Source organism: Callorhinus ursinus, unplaced genomic scaffold, assembly GCF_003265705.2.
Source record: "Callorhinus ursinus isolate GAN/ISIS: 27379988/994484 unplaced genomic scaffold, GSC_fseal_2.0 scaffold16, whole genome shotgun sequence".
Taxonomy (NCBI): domain Eukaryota; kingdom Metazoa; phylum Chordata; class Mammalia; order Carnivora; family Otariidae; genus Callorhinus; species Callorhinus ursinus.
In genome coordinates this window covers 27,356,659-27,363,075 of record NW_027397078.1, presented here as the reverse complement: position 1 = coordinate 27,363,075, position 6,417 = coordinate 27,356,659, and positions in this window count along the sequence as shown.

Sequence of the window (6,417 nt, the reverse complement as noted above, 5' to 3'; positions counted from 1 at the left end):
GCCTCGGATTCACTTCTCCGCACGCCCTACCTTCCAGTAAGTGGTCGCTTCTCTGTTCAGAGAGTTGTTGCTACTCTCCTGTTCGATCTCCTGTTGAGTTCGTAGGTGTTCAGAATGGTTTGATCCCTATTCAGCTGAATTCCTGAGACTAGACGAAATCTAGGTCTCCTACTCCTCCGCCATCTTGCTCCCTCTCCTTATAATTTTCTAACACAATTTCCACAACTGGAATGATAAATCTTTTACTGTTTCTCTATCTAAGCATGGTTTTATTTTTGTGTTCAGGAATCTAAGCCACTCATTTTATAGCTAGCTAAAGTAAAGGATTATTTTTAAAAAAATTTGTTGGACATTTCATTATGAAATGTGACTGATTTGGGTTTTTTTATTATTGATACAAAACTTCTTATAAAATTCACTATGTATCTGCTGAAAATGTCTCTTAATATTTTCCATTTAATTTTTTTCTAAAGTGTTTTACACACAAATAGCTTTTTCGTTTTGTTCTGCTGTCACAAATTATAATTGACATTCATTGTGAAATTTGTGACATAGCTTCTTCCAATTTGTTTTTTCCTGTTCTGGTCATCGTAGTAATTTCTACATCTGCTCTCAATTCTGTATCTGTTGTATGCCTTCATTTTAAATTAAAAAAATTTTGTCCATGTTTTTTTGAAAGTAGAAGAGTAATTTCATTATATTATAATTAAAATAAATATTTCAATTTTGATTACCAATGACTTTCATAGGTATTATTGTAACTCGTGGTGCATAAAATATTCAAATAAGCATCACCATGATACATTGGTGTGTTCAAATTGTATCAGTCCATTGACACTGACTAGATCAGTGATCTGTTAATGTGTAAAACTAGAAATGGGACACACACACACACACACACACACCATGTGCATCACATAACAATGATAATAGCTTATATGATGCAATGTTAAAGTGAAACAGAGTACTTTGCTTATTCTACCTCATTGATTACATTATCATTCCACATCTTTACTTGAGATATTCTTGATTCATCTGTTAACCCTCAACCCATGTGTGACTTCCTATAGGATGCTTTCTGTTTTTTCCACTAGGCTGCACCAATCAAACTGCTTAAATATTAGAAGAATAGCAAGGATTCCAGCTTGAGTCTTAGAACTTTGTACATAAGCTTGATCACAACTTCCTGTATGGTGAAAAGGCCCTTTTGTGAGCCAGATCACCCTGAAGAAAGAGGAATGCCCAATAAGGGTAGTTTAATAAGTAACAGCTTAGAAATTCCAAGGGCATGGGGATTTTGAATATAGCATGGTATTTGTCATTCCAATTTGTCCCTTGTGCTAGTATGGGTCCATAGGGAGAAGAGGGATCATATGGCAATTAAAAAATAGAATCCTTAAATATCTGTAGGATATTTGAAACCTCAGGATCAGGGGTGCCTGAGTGGTTCAGTCGTTAATCGTCTGCCTTTGGCTCAGGTCACGATCCCAGGGTCCTGGGATCAAGCCCCGCATCGGGCTCCCTGCTCGGCGGGAAGCCTGCTTCTCCCTCTCCCACTCCCCCCTGCTTGTGTTCCTGCTCTCGCTGTGTCTCTCTCTGTCAAATAAATAAATAAAATCTTAAAAAAAAAGAAAACTCAGGATCAAACTCAACAGAATGTTACCCAGAAGGGATGTACTATTGAGCACCTCCCATGAATACTGCAGTCCACCAGGCCAGACACAGTGATTCTTGGTCAAAGTGCATATTTTCACAAATATATATGAGATACTAAATGGGGACTTCCAGAGATTGTCAAGGCATACTTCTAAAAAGTCTGAGGTTTTCCACAATGAGCTACCACCTCACACCTGTCAGAATGGTTAAAATTAACAAGTCAGGAAACAACATATGTTGGCGAGGATGCAGAGAAAAGGGAACTCTCTTACACTGTTGGTGGGAATGCAAACTGCTGCAGCCATTCTGGAAAATAGTACTGAGGTTCCTCAAAAAGTTAAAAATAGAGTTACCCTATGACCAAGCAATTGCACTACTAGGTATTTACCCAAAGGATACAAACATAGTGATCTAAAGGGGCACCTGCACCCCAATGTGTATAGCAGCAATGTCCACAATAGCCAAACTATGGAAAGAGCCCAGATGTCCATCGACAGATGAGTGGATAAAGAAGATGTGGTATATATACACAATGGGATATTACTCAGCCATCAAAAAAGAGAACTCTTACTATTTGCAATGACATGGATGGAACTAGAGGGTATTACGTTAAGCAAAATAAGTTAGAGAAAGACAATTATCATATGATTTCACTCATATGGAATTTAAGAAACAAAACAGAGGATCATAGGGGAGGGGAGGGAAAAATAAAATAAGATGAAATCAGAGAGGAAGATGAACCATAAGAGACTCTTAACTATAGGAAACAAACTGAGGGTTTCTGGAGGGGGTTTTGGGGAATGGGATAACTGGGTGATGGGCATTAAGGAGGGCATGTGATGTAATGAGTAGTGGATGTTATAGGCAACTGAAGAATAACTGAACTCTACCTCTGAAACTAATGATATACTATATGTTAATTAATTGAATTTAAATTTAAAAACTAAAAATAAAAAAATAAAGCAAATGCCAGTTAAATTGCAAAAAAAAAGTCTGAGGTTTTCACTGAGTATGTGGGGATAAGATTCAGTGGAATCTGTACCATTGTTAATATGACTCCCTTTGAACACTGGCTTCACTCTTTAATAACAGATTTTCAATGTATGTGTCTGATCAGACATAGGGACACCTAAGCTTCCAACTACTTACATTTATTTTCTCTACTTGACTCTTAGCTCTTTAAAAATAGGGATTCTTTTTTTCTTTTTTCTTTTTTTAAAATTAATTTTGGTATTCTTAGTGTCCAACACTGTGTCAGGAATGCAGTAGGTGTACAATAAATGGTTAATTGAATGAACAAATGAGCACATTTTAATTGGCACCATTTGAGAGAATGTCCAGCCTTACTGTTTAATCCAGAGAAGCTACTTAAATGGTGGGCATTTCAAGCTATGCAGGAAGGGCGATTACTGACATGACAAACCAAGGGAAGGATATACATTTCCACAGGATAGATTTGCCTCACTCTAGAAAGAATATTGTCTAGATCTGTAAGTTCTCTCCCTACACATAAAGAGCTATCCCTGACTCTTAATGAACAAAGGGAAGATGGCCCTTGTGTGTATTTTATACACCAAGGCTCTGTTATCTATACCAAAGATGCTTTGTTTGAAAGAAAAAGGACTCTGCTTTTCTTTTTTTTTATAAATTTATAAATTTTATATTCCTCTTAGTATGCAAGAACTTTAGAAAAGACGAAAAGCAATAAAAACAAAAGTCTTATTTTTCATTTCATAAACACTACAGCATGGGACAGCCAAAATGCCTATATACTTTCTTACCCTACTTATGAATGTGTTTGAATCACAAACTCTAAAAAGTGACTCAGTAACAACCTCAATTTCAAGCAGAATTCATCTCTGCTTTGCATTGAGGTTGGAAGAGAGCCTCATTCACAGGAATGAGTTTGATGATAGGATTGAAAAAGGTATTTCCACAGGAACCCAGTCTGGTTCTACCAATTTGTATCCCAGGTCTTGACAGCTGCCAGGTGGTAACAGCTGTGGCTTCCTCCTGACAATAAAAATGGAGCATTTCTGAAAAACTGCTTTGGATTATGAAGCAGACTCATTTTCCACTTCTTCTGTCATTGAGGTATTCCCAAATTCTCTGTGAGTGTTAGAGCTTCTGTCTCCTAATGGTAGAGAAGAGAATGTTTTGTCTTGTCAGATTAGCTTTTGTGGCATTTTTCAAATACTCGTCTCTGAATAGGTTAAGAAAACAAAACTTTTCACCCATTGCACATGCTCAGAACTCTTGTGTTCTCTGGGTTTAAGTTATGGCTCCTTGGAATCCTTAGCTGGCCTGTTTCTTTGAGATGACATTGTTCTGCCAGCACATCACCTGCCCAATTAAATCTAAGTGATATTTTTTGTCTTTTTATGTGCTTCATTCATTCATTCATCCATTTACCCACTAGGTGGTTATTAATACCTACTGTGGGCAAAGGGCAGCAGGATCTCAAGATGTACTAGACACAGTCCTTACCTTCTAGTACTTTAAAACCCAGTGGCATATGTCTATATGCACACTATGTATTCCAGAAAAATGAGTGAAAAAATACTTACAAGGAAGTTGCTATGAAAATGCCAAGCAGGGAGGAATTACTTCTCATTAGGAAAACAGAAAAGTTTTGTGTAAAAAGTGGCATTTGAAAGGTGGAGGAATTTCAGTCAGATAGAATGGCATGACACACTGCTCAGGGAGGAATATGTAATGACTGGTTTGATCGATATTTAGATTTAATGCTATGCTGGAGCTGACTGGTACTGGCAATAAGATCATACTGTGTGCATTTCCTCCCAATTTCATGTTCTGTGGTGTCATGTTGGTAGCTTAAAATCAACCATAGTGGGAATATTTACACCATGGAAATCAGCAAATCAGGGTTCTTTTTGTTTGTTTTGTTCCTGTTATTTGAAAGTTGGTCTATCAGCACACTACTGGGTATATTTTGTTATTATTATCTCAACTCTCCCTAAATCTATGCCCTTTGCCTTGAGACTTTGAAGTTCTTCCCACTAGAGTTAGGTGATATTTTACTGCCTTGCTGATCTTGGGTTTGGTTAGATTAGCTGCTATGACCAATGGAATGTTAACAGATGTGACATGATCAGGTGCTCAAAATGCAGTTGCCTTAGACTTGTGCTTTTGCATCCCATTCTTTCAACATGAGAAGGATAGTTTCTAGGTAACCTGATGTTTCTGGAACAATGAGACATAAATGGAGTAGAGGTGAACTGAACCAATAGTGGGGAGCCAGCAGAAACCATCTAAGATCAGCAGAGCCCAGCTGACCTATAGACATATGAGACAGAAATAAATGCTTATGTTTGTATGCAACTGAGATTTTGTAGCTGTCATTTATGGAGTAATTGCTAATGAATTGTGTTAGATTCATATTACTGCTATAATAAATTACCACAATTTTAGTAGTTTGAAACAATACAAATTTATTCTTATATAGTTCTGGAGATTAAAAGTCCCAGATGAACCATATAGAGCTAAAACAAGATGTCAGCAGGGCTGGTTTCTTCTAGAGGCTCCAGGGAAGAATCTTTTAATTTTTTCTTCCAGGTTCTAGAGACTGCTGGCATTCGTTGATTCATGGCTGCATCACTCCAATCTCTGATTCTGTTGTCACATTGCCTAATCCTGCCCCTGACTTCCTGTTTCCTCCTTATAAGGATCCTTGCAGTTACACTGGACCCACCTGGATAATCCATGACAATCTTTGCATCTCAAGATACTTAACTTAATCATGCCTGCGAAGTCCCTTTCATTATGTAAGGTAACATATTCACACATTCTGGGGATTATGATGTAGACATCTTTAGGGGCCATTATTCAGCCTACCACACTAATATGATTGGAGAATAAAGTATACATTTGGAATGGTGGAAAAAATGCTGGAAAAATAAATTGGAGTTAGCTGGGAGGTGCTTGGAGTCCACGATGGTTTTATCAAGGAGATGGATATACTCAGTGTCATGCTTGAGGAAAACTAGTATATGTGCTGCCAAAACGAGCACATGCTTGAGGAAAACTAATTTGGTGGACTTGAGCAGGATGAATTGAACTGGGGAGCAGCTAGAAGCAGGGAGGCTAGCAAGAACATTAGTCCAGGGGGACATTAATGAGGATCTGAACCAAGGGCATGGCAGTAGAAAAGGAAGGGAGGGATGCTTATTTTAGAAACTGAATAATAAATCTAGAATTTTAAGCTTGGGTGACTGCTGATTACCTGTAGTAGAAATAGGGAAATCAGGAAGAGGGGCTAGGATGGGTAGGAGTTGGGAGTGACATGAAGATTAGAATACATGAATTTTTTTTCATGTTGACTTAAGGGGCTTGTAAGATATACATTTTCCCTTAAGACCATAAGCTGCTTCAGTTTTTATGACCTCAGTGTCTAACAAAATATTTGGCATTTGTTAAGTTCTCAATACATGTTCATTGAAGGATGGGAGAAGGCCAGGGGGAAGAGATGAAGAAGGGAAGAAGGTCTTGAATGTCAGTCCTCTCACTCCTCACTCTGGCTGAGCCAACTCAATGGGTGATTTTCAAGGCAGGCGGGGGAGCAGTCTGAAAAGCAGATTCTCCAGTTGCTCTGATGCCAGTCTGGGAAAATGCTCTTCTGTCTTTTTTTTTTTTTTTTTCCAGACCAAGATTCCTTATAGGCAGCTAGGCCAATGAACAAACATATGAATATGCGACCAGATAATACTTAACCTACACTAACTTTACCAACACAGAAGTAGA